This window comes from Gallus gallus, chromosome 2, assembly GCF_016699485.2.
Source record: "Gallus gallus isolate bGalGal1 chromosome 2, bGalGal1.mat.broiler.GRCg7b, whole genome shotgun sequence".
Lineage (NCBI taxonomy): Eukaryota > Metazoa > Chordata > Aves > Galliformes > Phasianidae > Gallus > Gallus gallus.
In genome coordinates this window covers 90,578,474-90,593,802 of record NC_052533.1, presented here as the reverse complement: position 1 = coordinate 90,593,802, position 15,329 = coordinate 90,578,474, and positions in this window count along the sequence as shown.

The window sequence follows — 15,329 nt, the reverse complement described above, 5'->3', positions numbered from 1 at the left end:
CCCGGCGTGAGATTAAGAAACAACGGTTCAAATGTTGGTCTGACTAGTTTATTACAAATGTTAATAAGGGAGATGAAGGAAGGGGAGAACGGACACTATTACGGATTGGGGTGATGGGGAAGGGAAGGCAAGAGAGAGAAAAGATAGGAAGAAGCAAGAATTGCATAAAGCGGGGATAGTCACCACCAGGATCTGGCAGTAGTCCCGTTGCACGATGTTCCGACGGTCTGGGGCAAAAGCACAGGGGAAGAGCAGCAGCAGTGTGGCCGGTCTTGGGCAGCAAGAAGGTGCAGGTACCGAGTAGGTCCAGGAAGAAGTCCGGGCGGAGGCAGCAGGTCTCCGGTAGCAGGCCCTGGAGAATCCATCAGCATGCAGACCTTCTGTAGCGAGGGATCTGATGGCAGACACCTTCTTGGGGGGGAGGGGGAGAGCAGCAGCAGCAGAGGGGCCATCCTTAGGCAGCAAGCAGGTAGAGCACAGAGCAAGTCCAGGAGGGAGAGGCAGGTCATGAGGAATCTGTTGTCAGAAAACCTGCCTTCATGGTTGTTGGACCCTCTTTTATCCTCCTTCTTCCCTGCCTATGTGACATTTCTGGGCGCTTGGGTAAGGGTCATGTGTGCACCCCGAGATGGCTGTCTCCCTTGAGATAAGTCCACACAAAAGACTGTTTCCTGGCCATTTAGCTGCCACTTATCTCTCTCTGGTTGCCCCTGGCCTTGTCCATCTGTTGTCCCTTCAGACAAAGGATTTCCCAATCCTTGGTCAGGACTAGATTGAACTTGTTCACCTGTGTCCCTCAGCAAGCTTTGAGGCAATGGTGTAAAAGAATGACCTCTTACAAATGAGAAAACAGTGCTGTCTGTTTAGTGGGTTGCTGATACCAGCATTTGAATTCAGAAATAGTACACGCTCTTCTGCCTTCCCAGATGCTGGAAATGAAGAATTTGAGCAGCAAAAAGGTACATGTAAAAGGGTTTCCCCCAGAAGCCCACTGTATGGCTGCAACACACCAACAGGGCCTCCTAGTTGGCAGCACACCTAGGAAATTGGTGTTCCTTTAAATTTTTTATGACTAAAACACCCAGAGGAGATTTCATTCCAGGAGAAGTGTTTTTCTTCTGTTCTCATAGCTGTCCTCTACCATTCCCCATTACTGCTCAGCCTCTGCGATCTGAGCTCCAAAGGCATATTCCCCTTGCAATACTGAAGCAAATGATTATGCAAAATACTGCTATGATGTTCACTCTTCCAATCAAAACATTGCATGGTTGTGGCTGCAAGATCATTTATAAGAGTTGATTTTCTTTTAAATTAAGCAGTTCCTGAAACTGTTATAGATGTTAGATTTCTAATTGTTTTAGTTGTTTTCACCGATCACTAAGGATGATTGGCTGGCAGATGGTATCAATCAGTCTGCAAGGATTTGCACAGTACTGTGTTTCCAAAAAATGTGCAGTGAATATTCAAGACTCCATCCTGACTGGGTACCCTAATTAGTCTGTCTGATTGGATCTTGTCTTCTATTTTCAACCTGTTCACTAGCAGCAAAGATGTCACTCAGTTTCAGACTCACTTCAAGTAAAATTTCAACATGTATAAGAACAGAACCTAAAAAAAAGTGGCACACATAAATTAATAACGATGAAAAATCTTAATAAATAAAAACAAACCTCTCAATGACTTCTATCTTACATTTGTCTCCATTTGCTATCTGACTCCAAGTTGTTGTCTCAATTTTTCCACCAGTAATACATGTATGCTTATGTTTGCTTTTTTTTGTGTGTTTTACAGTGTTTATTAGAATGTCTTTAAATTCATATAAAACACTCTGTGCATTCAGTGATTGGGCCTACATAAAATCTTCATGGAAGCAAAGCAGAAGCTTTTGTTGACATCGGTGCTCTCAAGGCGTTCCTGTTTACAAAGATTCTGACTTTTCTATTTACTAATACCTTCAGGTCTCATCTTCCAGAAAAATCTTGCAATCAACAAATAGGTATTTGACCTTCCTGTTTGCTCTGTTTAAAGTACAGTTAATACCTTATTGAAAACAAAATCATGAAACTAAACAAACAAAAATCCCATACATTTCTAGTTTGACTGCCCCCAATAATTGCAAAGTTATAAAAGGAATCTGTCAGTTATAAAAGGGAGTAGGCTTCACTTCTAACGCAAAAAGCAAACTTCGATTTCAGGAGAAATTTACCCTGAGACAACTGTATTAGTCAATACATAAAATAATGACAGTTCCTAGGGAGTAAGGGAATTAGAGATTACTGATGTATCACAGGCTGGCAGAATTACAAACGTGGGGACTAGAACAAATTTTGTTCTGAGCAATAAGTTCAGTGAGCCTGGAAATTCTCTCCCCACTCCCAATTCTCCCAAAAACTGAGAAGGGAAGAAAAAAAGAGGAAAAGGAAAAAAGAAAGCAAGAATGAGTTTACCTGAGCCATACGGAGCAGACTTAATTAATTGAGGACACAGAAGAACCACAGAAATCTCAGAACTGTTAACTGCAGTTTTCCATTAAATGAAATAAATAAGTAAATAAAGACAAACTACTGTATTTGTCCTTTTCAAAGTAGTTTGGGGAAAAAAAAAATGATGCTTTCTTTCTGGTTTTCAAGCATTCAGAATGCATTTTTTGACCATTGTTTCCCAATTCAAGACATAATATATTCTTTTCTTTGACAGCTAAGATCTGAGAGGATCACCCATAACCTGATTCCAGAGCTATTGGATTTAAAGCTCGGAGAAAGCCACCCACTTTTCTCCCTCAGAAGACTACAAGTCGTACAAAAATATGAACATTGAGAGTTCCACAAGTCCTGTGACATGAACATTCTCAACCTAAAATGAAAAATGCTAAATAGTACAGGAGCTGCTATATATTCAGATAACTTTCAGATATCCCAAGCGATCAAAGAGTACCAAGACACAAAAGTTTCAGTGTATTATCAACATGCTAATGCATGTTGAGGCTGAGTAAAACAAAATGGTTGAAGAAACTCAATTGAAAGTTACATTTCAGTGTTTTTCTCATTCATTTTCCACAGTTCTGTATGCAAGCTTTTCCCATGCTGCCAGAATAGGCCTATGACATAATGCAATATAAAGTTATGCTTTGAATCTGATTTTGGCACAGTTCCATGCAGTTCTTGCTCTGTTTCCTTAAATAAAGAGTACATTAATTGCTCAGGTACACTCTTAAGCAAATATAGTGTTTTGAGTACTGCAGCCTCCTGGATGAGCAGATTTGTGCATTTTCTACACTGCAATCTACAGAAATGCACCACAAATCTGAAATAGCATAAAACCCAGAATAAGGTCACCAAATCCACTTTCAGCACCATGGGACAGGAAACCAAAATGTTTCCATTTTATAATCTATTATAAATTTCTGCCATTTGTAGCTGAAATCAAGATCTGGACCACTGACTATATTTTCCTCATTTGTTTCCTGTGAAAACCAGATCTGGGTAGGTGTCCAGAGCAGAGATTGGTCTGTTTGTTTTAGTTGTTTGAACTACTTTGCATCAGTTTCAGTAAACAGCAGTGCCTTCCATTTTTCCTTCTCAGACATTTCCTTTCTTCTTAGAGAAAGCTTTAAAAAAAAAAAAAAGTAAAAAAAAAAAAAAAAAAAAAAAAAGTAAGTGCTTTCTTCATGAGTCTTCGGCCTTACGTAGTGGCCTGTCCTCCCAGTGTCCTTCCCCAGGCCCCGAGTCATGCATCACTCATCTTGTCACATTGAACTCCAGATGCTCCTACCCTAGAGAATGCTCTGACTCTGGCAATTTTTCTTCATTCTCACTAACAATTTGGTAATGAAATATTGATTTTTAGTTAGATTCATATTGATGCTATTAGGTTTGCATTGATAAATCATGCTGGCCTCCTGTCTGAGAGGCTAGAAAGTGCTACACTGAACCCTGGAGATTACAATCAACTCATTGATGTGTTAATTTGATGGATTTTTTCGTTCTCTTGGAAGGAGTAGGAGGGGTAGGGGAAGATTTTTCAGTACGGCTGTTGTAAAGTTTTCACAGCAAAATCAGGGACAGTAATTGTGGATTTTTCTATGTGCATTCACTTTTAAAGTATCTTTCTGCCTATTTGTCCAGAACATAAAAAGAAAGGAGGGGGGAGAAGGACTCGGGGGTTGAGAGGATATGACACACCTTGTAAACAGAGCTCCAGACTCCCACATGGAGTGGAAAAAATAGGAACAGTTAAATCCCAATTAAACCGTTCAGAGGTCGTAGTCGGAAAGCATTTCCTTCTGCTAAACAGGTCTTCATGTAGAGCTAAATCCCAGGTGAGGTGAAAATGCTGTAGAAACGGGAACCCCCTCTGCTGGCTCCACTCTACCTGGAGAGGCAGCAGTAGGAGGGTCACCCCCTTTCCCTCCAACAAAGTGCCACTTAGGGAGCCAGTGTCCAAATGCATCTGCAGCCTATTTAAAACAGCTGTGATTTATGGTACTGTGTGCAAATGTAATGCCTGTCATTAAGGGACAATGAGCACCGAACCAAAGGATTACGCTGTGAATTCCTTCAAAGGCACAGTGTTCCATGGGGGTACAGCAGCCACTACAGCAGAGGGTGAAAAAGCTTTCAGGGGACACCTAAGTCAAAATTTGCTGTATCGGTATTCTGTAAAGAAAGCTGTGTCACATTTGGACATTGTTTTCCTTGTTTTCCCTGAAAGTCAGTCGTCTACACCTCTACTCGCACGCCCCAACATTCCCCCCAGCTCCAGGGCATGGTAGCAAAGCCTGTTCAACAAGAGACTGATTCTGTATGAAGAACAGACTGAAACTCCGCTTTATTAATAAAATATTCCCCTCGCTTCAATGGTCTCTCAAATCCTTAATTCAGATGCACTTTTGTTTCTTTTCAAGTATTCTCATCCTTTCTTTTCTTGCCCTTTTAGAAGAACACTGGTGATCAGCCTGCCACGTCAATGACATCTTCACCAACTCCGAATATCACATACAGCCTACATTGGACCAAGGGAATTACCAAAAGAGCCTCGTTGAAAGACAGTCCACCCACCTTGGATTAGTAATTATTGTATAGAGTTGGGGGAGGGGGAGTGATTTCAAGAAACTCCATGATCAACTTCTGCCCTTCCAAGAGGCTTCTCTACTCTATTCAAGGTTGAACCATTAAAAATAATAATGCTACTGCATGTAGGGCAGCTTATTATTACCTTATTCTGTTTTGGTGCCAGCTGAAAGAATGGAGAAAGACTTGGAGGAAAAGAAAAAATAAATCTATTTTTGCCATGAGGAAATGGCAAAATGTCCTTTTTTTTCACCTTTTTACTGTAGCCAGCTTAAATAAGCCACATATGTAATAGGACATTTTCTAATTAACTTCACTTAAAGACTCCCTCACCTCTTCTCTCTCCTTCCTCTCCCTCCCACGTGAAAACATAGAGTCCTGTCTTGAAGAAATATGCCCCAGTACCTAAGGAGGCAATCATCTGTACCTTCAAAGATGATGTCAGTGATGAAACTGTTAGTTAAATTCTGTTGTACTATTGACGTCTTAATGCCACAAACCCAGCTGGTACGACATCAGTAACGTAAACAGCTGAGTTCAGATTAATCTCTTTGAACCTCTCTGCTGAGCTGAAACCTCGGTTTGACAGTCTAAACTGCCAACTTCATCTTCTTCTTCAGTTGTACAGTAGGTAAATGCTTTCAAATAAATAAATAAATAAAGCACCCTGCTAATGTGAAAAGGTTTCACATGTAGCAAGGAAATTTAAGCTCTGGCAACCATTTCAAGCACAGCTCTGCCTCTTTGCACACGTGTAGTAGTTTGCATTATCACATATGCTGTTAACTAATTTACTCATTTATTTAGATTTTTACAGCACTTATCCCATGCTCCAAGTGCTTTTAGAATTATTTAAACATTCAGTGCAACACTTAACATTTAAATTTACAATTCAGTTAAGAATACTTAGGTTATGGCAGAACAACCAAATTTAAAACTAATTGACTCTACCAAAGCAACCTCACAGAAAACCCACAGGGAGTTAAAGCTATCAGCCCAGCTCTATCCCAAATGTCTGCCTAAAGAATCTGAGGAAGAAAGGAAAGGCAGACAAGCCTCTGTGCCTCTGTAGTTCAAACTAATACAGGTTCTGATGACCAGGGAAGACAACCAAGGTCCAGGATCAAAAACACATTAAGAAGGTGTCCTGCCAACAACTCTATTCCTTTAAAAGCCAATTCCAGCCATTCCGTCAATGGCTGACCACATCCCAAACTACTTCATCGGGAGTTATAAATCTGTGTCTGCTGAAGTTCACGTCAGCTTTCTCCTATGAGCACAAGGTGGCTCAGGGTTTATACCCACAGCCAAGCGACCATGGCTAAGCAAGTTACCAGAGATCAGTTGAACCTAGATAACTCTCTTTGAGTGCCCTTATAGCCCATCATAAATATGAGGTAATTCAATTTAGCCTGCAATGAAAATAGATTAAGCTAAGTCAAATCACCTTACATTTGTCAAAGGCGAAGAGGACACACACGGAGTGTTTCTGCAGCTTAGCTGATGCATGGTAGCCTGTTAAACTGCAGTAACTCAATTGCAGCTCTGAGCCCTAAACTGCAGTCACTCAGGACTGAAATTCCTGATGCTGAAGCATTTCATTTTTTACTAGATTTTTTTCACTAACCGTAACAATTGCAAGTGACCACAATAAGAGCAAAAGTTACATCCTGTGGTTTAACTGAAGGCTAATTTAACTAGATGTGCAAATGCTTGCACAGGACTGCACATTTGTATTAAATTTGAAGCCTTCAGGTCTTCTCTTCTTACTATTGAAATGCTCCCACCGCTGAGTTAAGAAACGTTCATGGGCCAAAGTATGCCAAGAGCTAAACAGAAAGCTCTTGAGAGTGTACGGACTTTAGTTAAAGCTCTGCAGTCACAATATCACCAGAAAAAAGAATTGCAGTGATAGTGAGAAGAAGGGAGGAAATAAGATTAAGGGCTAAGGTCTGGAAATTGGGTCTTTTCTGACTGATTATGTATTTGTTGATATTTTCAGGGTCTGGATGATTAGGAGTAGCACAGGTATCTAGAGGGCTGTATTTTCTATGTGACAAAGCACACCAGCAAGTTAGGTACTACATATAAACAGTAAATGAATTTCTGATTATTATCCATTTTCCTGATTATTTCTACACTGTATTTCCTCAAAATGTCTTAAATGCATTTGATGTAGTTGGCTGAGGTTTTTATGTCACCCCTAACGCAGTAGTGTGGGATTGCTCTGCTACAGTTCAGAGATAAAATCCATTAGAAAACTTCTCCCAGAAATCTCAGGGTATTTCCTGCTTGATCTCTGCAGTTCCCACACTTTGGACCTTCTATGTACAGCCCCTGCCTCTCCTCTTCTTTGGACATCTCCTGTTTTCATCTTGCAAAGCATCAGCTGACCTCAGTTCCCATTTCACTGATGGGCCTAGTCATGCCACCTCCACCCTAGACCTGGCCACCAGAAGTACAGCAGCCTCTTTTGTTTGACAGCGGGCAGCCACTTACACGACTGCTTCTCAGTGGAAGTTCACTTTGCTCAGAAGCACAAATCTGGCAAACTGTGGCAAATCATAACAGTGTGCAGCAGTGCAAGATGTGTATTTGACTAAAAAAGCCTGAAGGACGTTTCAGGGAAAGAAAAGGGATGAAACTGCCTAAGCTATAAAATTTTTAGTGAGTTTAGCTTGATCAGAGGACACGAATCAATGCCTCCATCCACATGGAACTACATTATAGAGTTACATTTCTTGGCCATCCCAGCTCCCACCTCTTTCCCTGTAGCCTCTTTCCCCATGGTCTCTCATCTCAAGATGAGACCGCAGGCCCAAGGGTGACATTGGAGTCAGCATTTTTCCGGGAGGTGACTTGTGGCCTGCCATGGAGTCTTGTGTGGCTGGCCAATCACACACCAGAAGTAGATACTGTGAAAAGGCAAAACCCCTCTGCCTCCATCTCACCACAGGGGTCTTGTGGAGGGGGTTGTTGAGAACAGGGAGGGGAAAGAGACATGCAGTATAATTTCCTGCTTGCCAGAATTTCTTAAATTGATGTGGCCAGCAACGTTTCTGGTAAATGTTAAATTAATTTGGAAAGTCTTCATGTATTGTTTCTTACCATGAGAAGCACTCATCACTTCTCACTGGCTATCTGCCCTGCCTGCAAATGGGGAGGGAAGATTAACAGGCCACAGCAAAAACGTTCATGAGGCTGCAGCCTGTGGCTTAGCACAGGAGCTAGGAAATTCCCCTCACCAAGGTATCCAAAATACTGGGCAGCTTTGTCTCAAATGCAGAGAATTCAGAATTTATTAATGCTGCTGCACCAGTTGTTAAAGGAAAACTAAGTTGTGCTTGAAGGAAAATGAAGGTAAATAAAGAAGCTCCGTTCTCTTCAGACTTGCTTAAAGCCTGCTTAAATGTTTGGTATCTAAAAGCTCTCCAAACTAACAGCAGTAAAGGTATGGAAAACAGTATTATTGAAATGTCACAAAGAAACAAGAAATATTTTTAAAAACTAATACATCATCTGTTTAAGCTTGAATTGAGAGTATGAAATTGTACTGGGTTTGCTTAAAACCTACAAGGAAGCAAGAATGATTCAAATTAAATTCTGTAGGGTAGGTTTCTTTCTTAGTTCTTTTAAAAAACTGTATTGTCAAAATTTGATTCTCTATTTTATTTTCCACTGCTGTTTTACCTCACAGTAGATGCCTCTAAGTATAGCTGGTCTCTCTTCCAGTGCCTCTCAACTATTAGCTCCATTTGTTTTTTTTTAAGTTATTGAACTCACTCACACTCTCCCCCCACCTTATATTTCCAAGGATGCTGTTACATATTAAGACATTCTGTCTTTTACCCATCTAGTAATTTTGATTTTTTTTCTTTCCTCCTCAGAGTAGATTTTTTTATTATTAAATCCATGTTCCGCATCAGCCTGCTAAGTTGAAGATTGACCTTTAATTTCATTTTGCTTTTAGGCTTCCATTTCCTTCCCTAGAAACTATTTTTTGGTATGTCATTTCTAATTAGAAGTGCATCTGAGTTGTAGAGGATCTCTAATCCCTCCAACCTCCTGAGCATTTGGATCCAGAGGTCTGGGCAGAGGCAGCCAGATAAACCAGCTGTGGAGGCTGGAGCTGGACCCAGGTTGTGACTCCAGAGGCCCACAGGTCACAACTTTGGGAACCAGCATTTCCATGAAAGTCACTATTAAGAGAGAGCCCAGCTACTTTATTTTAAAAAGCTTACGGTACACTAACAAGAGGAGCATGACTCTGTTTTTTCCAGCAATTACCCAATTCCCATATAAAAGAGAAAGGTCCCCCGGTTCATCCATTCAGGAACTAGAGTATTGCCTCATAAAACAGACCAGAACTCCCCTGTTATCACTCGACTTGTTCACTGAACTTTAATTATGAGGTATCATAAGAAGAATTGTTTTAAAAAACACATTTTAAAACCTGGCCTCAATAAAGCTTGTACTGCAACAGTAAGAGACTAGGCTGGGAGACAAAATAAAATGTTCAAAACAAAGTTATCTCTGTCATTCTGCAGAATGAGAAAGTCTACTTCCAGCTGAGGGCCCAGGTTTGAAAGACACAGGAATAGGAGAGCTGCCTTATTGTTCATCTCATCATTCCCATCTGCATTTGCTTCCTCACCATGTCTAATACACTAATCAAAACAGGAAGTGACTACTTCTTCTTGGCCTCAAAATTTTCACCATGTCTACTGAAAAGCAGAGGCATGCATTAAATATATTCAACATATCTTTTTATATTTAATATGCTCAAAGTATTAAATGATCTTCCCTACTCATTTCTTCCCCCACACAAGCAGATGCATCCTCTAGAGGCATTAACAGTCTTGCTGGCTTTTCTTATCTGTGTCTCAGGCAATAACATAGGTAGATAGATATTTTTCAAGTGTTTTTTTTCAATTCCTGCCTTGCAACAGAGCTTGTGCCTATCCTAGACCAAGTAACAAAGTTGGAAAAATCATTCTCCATTTTTTTCATTTGATACTTCCTCAGATGAACAGCGCCTCACAAAATCTACCCTAAAACGGACTCATACCCCAGAGGGATTACATTTCCAGGCAGGCAGTACAGTCTAAAACTGGGAGAAAGACAATATCTTCACGTGGTAGAGAGAAGAAAGACAAAGAATGATAAAAGGACTTGGCTATGGGAAGACCAAGAAATAAACTCACATCATCTAAGGTCCAACCTCATGCCTTTAAGATAAATCCTTATTATCCATATTTGCCAACAAACAAATGATAGGACTAATATCAAAGGGTGAAGAAAGGTCTATTTTGAATAATCCAATCCTAAATACACAATTAGTAACAATAACAAGAAAGGAACATGCCTTCCTGTTTTCCTTTCTCAATTCAACAGGAAGGGTTTCCATATAGGGCTTACCTCATTTGAGAAATGCCACAAAACACAGATTTTAACAGCACAAACTGTCAAATATATACTCAGTCAGAGTGACAGAGTCGTATTCATGGCTTAGTAGATTAATTAATTGAAAGTTACTTGCCATGGGGGGTTGGGAAAGCTACTTAAGTGGCCTGCTTAAGCAAAAGCACTTTAGCAACCATATTGATTTCCTGTGTACACCTAAGCGGCAGTTACAATTTTGCTTCACTAGTGAGGGCCTGACCTTCAGCCCTGGGTTCGCCTTCTCAGAGCATCCTATATAACACCAAATGATGACACACGATAGCAGAAAGAAACAAGAACGATCTTAATAGGCCCCTAGTGCTTGACGGTTCTCAGGAAATGACTTCTCATATGTAGGTTGCCAGACTCTGTTAGAAATCAACAATATAATATACTGGATTGGCATCAGCATGCAAAGACCCAGGTAAATCTCAGAGGAGATAATCTGTCTCATGTCTCCAGAATATCATTCAAATCTCTGGAAAAATCAGTAGAGCAAGCAATAAATATCTCTCTCCTTTCTTTAATAATTAGACTGCAAGAAAAAATATATATACTTTTCATGTAAAATCATTAATTAAAGGAGTGGAAATCGCCATTTTAAGCATGCTCCAAGATATATATTTCAGTAGAAAACTATCCCCAGTGTGTTGGGTATTTTTTTTTGTTTGTTTGTTTTGTTTTGCTTTTTAAATATACTATCAATTTCCACCTTGTCTGCTTTCCTTTTCTAGTCTGGTAACCCCAGAAACTATTTTTAGCAAACTCTTGCCATAAACTTAGGCTAATGAGTTCTGCTGAGTGTATCACTGGGTGAAAGAGATATCAGCTACATCTGATCAAGGTTAAGCATACAGCAAGGTTGTAGTGCAAAATCCACTCTCAATCACTCCCCCCCAACCCAGTTCTGGTCTTGGGGCAAACTATGCTCACTAATAGTTAGAGAAGGCATTGGCCATGATGGTGGATTGCTGATTGCAAGGAAATGCAAACTAAACAGAAGCCCTAAGATTCTCCCAAGTGGAAGTATTCCAAGCAGGTGAGGAGTATGTTTTTGAGGGTTACATTTTCATCACTTGGAAGGGATAAATTCAGTCACTGCCATGCACATTTTCCACCCATGTATTTTTTGTATCAGATCACCTGGGCTGAGAAGATTTGTTAAACAGAGTGTTTTCTGCAGAGCTAAGCCAGAGATGAAGAGATTTCTTTGTACCCAAGTCACAGCCCTCAAAGTGAGATTTGAATACGGCCTCCTGAACATGCAACGCCTGCGTGTTTCTTTTGTATGTGAATCAGGTAGAGATCCACGAGCCACATTAACTGGATTGCAATCTTCTGGTAATTATCAATAGGCAGCCTTTTCCTTTGTGCATGCCTGCTGGGAAAAATAGCATTTATCTGTATAACCTCTATTCAAGGTTCAACATTTTAAAATCTTGCTACTTATTCAGATTATATCTTACTATCATTGTTTCTAGAAGCTATCAGGCCTTGTTGGGAAAGTAGTTATCTTGCTTCTCCGGTCTATTCTCTGTGCTAGAGATAGGGTTTTGTGGAGCTGCAAATCAGAACTTAAAAAAAAATTCATCAGTCCATCAGGATTTCACAAAACCAGCTAATAGGTGACACAAATAAGATACATTTCTTCAGTAAATGAATAGAAAACAAACAGAGGAAATGCTTATCTTCCTGTTTTAATGTTACTTCACTTTCTTCTAATATTTAAAGTCTGACCACCTGCAAAAGATTACCAAGAGCCTCTGTGGATTTACAGGAATGCTCACAGTACTTGGAGCAAATGAGGTGCTCTTGCTAGCACACACTGCTTGCTGTCATTCAGTGTGCTAACAGCAAGAGACAGGGCCATCAGCAATGCAATTGTTATTATTTGCTAAAGGCTGGTGGTGACTTATGAGTTTCAGAATGCAGCTTCCTCATTTGTTTAATGTTGAGAGATTACAGTTTCCATTTGCTATGGTTTTATAACATGCAGGTGGGAAAAATCTCTTTACTGAAAGCCTGATGGTTGCTGATGCCAATGCTGAAATATCTGTGCTTAATCCTTGCATAACAATCCTATGTCATATTTGGGTGCCACAAAAGGCACAGATCCTGATGCTGATGCCTGTTGTCAATGGCTGCCATGGGCACCAAAGGACAGGGTCCCCTGTCCAGGTGCTGCACCCCATCAGAGAAGAGCCAGGAGGGGATCGACCTGCTTAGTGGTGACATTGATGTAGGCTTGCAGCCCTGTAGCACGACTCCTGGCCCTACTTTCTTCCTGCCTAGATGCGGGGGATGAACCGAGCACTTCCTGATACCAGAGAGGTCCTGTCTCGAGGAGCTCTGACAGGCTAGAGAAGGGAGTCATCTGTATGCTAACATTTAAAAAGGCTGGGGATCATTTTATGGATTTCCAGATTGTGAGTAGGGATTGAAAAGTATGTGAAGCATGGGCCCTTCCAGCCTCTTACCTTTTTCTATCCCCAGCCTGGCAGTGTGATACCAGCCCATGCTACCACTTGTCCATGTGTTATAAGCCTCCTGACTCCCAAAAACAGGGGTTTGTTTTTAGGAGCTTCAGGCTGACCGGTGTCTTCAGTGCCCCAACTCTGTATTGCTTCAGATCAAAACCAGCCCTTTAATCAAGTGGCAACCTCAAGTCATTTTATACTGGAAAACAAATAGGTTCATAGAATCATAGAATCACAAGGTTGAAAAGGACCTACAAGATCATCTAGTCCAACCATCCTCCTATCACCATTACTACCCACTAAGTTACTAAACCATATCTTGTAGCACCTTATCCAGACACCTCTTGAACACTGCCAGGGACAGTGACTCCACCACCTCCTTGGGCAGGCCATTCCAGTGCCTGACCACCCTCTGAGAGAAAAAGTTTTTCCTTATATCTAATCTTAATCTCCCCTGGGGCAACTTGTGGCCATTTCCTCAGGTCCTGCTTGTCGCCTGGGAGAAGCAGACGACCCCCTCCTCATCACAACCTCCCTTCAGGAATTTGTAGAGCACGATGAGGTCTCCCCTGAGCCCCCTCTTCTCCAGACTGAACATGATGGGGTTGTCTACCCCATCCCCCATATATAAAATTCTGTACTGTGTTTAATTATATCTTACATTTATTTTAGGCTTTGTTTCCAAAGATATCCTGAGTCAAAGCAGAATCACTTCACCCATCACTGAAATTCAGTCAGTTCTGGGATGAAGAATGGCAGTTAAGGGGACAGCTAGTACATAGTAACCTTGGCCAAAAACCAGGTGCAGAAATTCGCTACCACCAAAAATGCCATGGGACCTCCCTTTTGAAGACTTTCCCACAGTAAATTAGATGAAAGTGTACGCATCTGCTTCAGAAAAATGAAATGTTGAGTTGACTCAGCCAAGCCTCAGTCTCTCATTCTAAGGGCTCTGGGCATCTCAAGTGTAATGCAGAAAGCACTTCCAGCTTATGGAAACAATAGGAAATGTTGTAACAAATCCGAGACCAGGTAAGACTGAGTTTCTCCAGTAGTTAAGCTCTCCATAACCACAAGGCGATGGCAGATTGAGAGTATAGATTGCATCTACCTCATACTATACATTTGCTCACTCATGCCCTATTACCAGTTCAAAAAAAGGAAGATCACTTTTGTCACCATTGGAACCAAGACTCACATTTATCTGGCACAAGATATCAGTGCACATGGCAAACACAATAATTAATTGCTAGTTCAATGCAATATTACTCATCATATCAAAGATCCATTTCCAGAATTGCTTAGATGTTTATTGCATATAAGATCCTTGTGAACAAAAGATAAGTTTGTGATGGGGAAGAAATGTGACAGGCCTTTAGAGCAGACCGAGCTGAAGTACTGATAATGGGCACAGAGAAATTACTGTTTTCTCTTACAAATACCAGATTTTTCCTTACATTTTTTAGGCCCTGGAAAGACAAAAATTCATTGGAAAAGGAGATTTAATAAGTGATTTGAGGGTAATCACTATTCTCTAGTAATATGTAAAGGGCAATTTTGGCTTGTGAGGTAGTCTGTGGGTCATGTGAATTTAATTGTCATATCCAGAGACTTATACCACATTAAGTACATCCCTAGTGAAACAGCAGAGTTGTAAATCTGCAAGATAGATATATATATACATGTACTATTTTATAACAGAGCTATGGGAATAGTCCATTACCTATAAAATAAAGGAAAAAAAAGTTAAATATGCCAAATCAATTTCCTTATGAAACCTGCAACAAATAATTAGCTAGTTACTGCAAGAGACTCCAATGTTCAGCTCAGGTTCAACACACCATCCCCCTCTCCATCATATTAGCTAGTGCTTGTGCTGCCAATATAAAAAGAGTCAAGTTAAAGAAGACGTGTTGGAAGACAGGACAGGTTAAATCAAGTGTTAAGTTTCTTTTCTAAATTTTTTGGAAAAAAAATCTTTACATCAAGTGAGACTAAAATAAACAGAGAGGGACTACAAGATTGCCTGTGCAAAAAAACCTCACTGTCCATCTTGTTTATGAACTTGGGAGTGTGCAGCTGAAAACTGGAGCCACTTGATTCTGCCATTCATTTGAGTGGGATCCAGGATTCTTCTGAATCCTCTTCATGAATTCTCTGCAGCCAATGGCAGGGCTTCTCACCTCATACCAACTTTCTACTCTTTCATCACTGTCTTACTCCTGCATGTGCAACACAGTTTTATTCCTGAAAACTTCTCTCTGTTGCCTTCTGGAACTCTTGCATGATCTCCTCCTTTCTGAACTATAGCTTACATAGTAGGAGCTCAGCGAGATAACAT